Here is a 389-nt window from a genome sequence, read left to right as displayed (position 1 = left end):
ATCGGAATCTTCGTGGTATAAGCTAGAATTGATGGCGGCATTCAAGAGAATCCGGAAGGTCTAAACCTTGTCTGTGGTATTCTGAGTAGGATTCAAGGATCGAATGACTGTGACAAGCTTCAAACTCGCGATTGTGGGGCGTTAGTGACAGACGCAAAAGAATCACTGGATTCTATTCCGACATGATCGAGAACCGACAGCTGAATAGCCGTGCTGTGACAGAGCGCATTGAACACTTCCACTGAGAGGACGAGACTGTAGCCATTGACAACGGTGATGCCCAACATACAGCTTGCCATGGAAAGGAGTAAGAAGGATTGGATGAAGACAGTAGGAAAGCAGAGAGATGGAAGGGACAAAGCATCTCCATACGCTTATCTGGAATTCTC

The sequence above is a fragment of the Arachis duranensis genome, chromosome 1, assembly GCF_000817695.3.
Source record: "Arachis duranensis cultivar V14167 chromosome 1, aradu.V14167.gnm2.J7QH, whole genome shotgun sequence".
Taxonomy (NCBI): Eukaryota; Viridiplantae; Streptophyta; class Magnoliopsida; order Fabales; family Fabaceae; genus Arachis; species Arachis duranensis.
The sequence above is the reverse complement of the archived record's forward strand: the minus strand, read 5'-3'. Positions refer to the sequence as shown.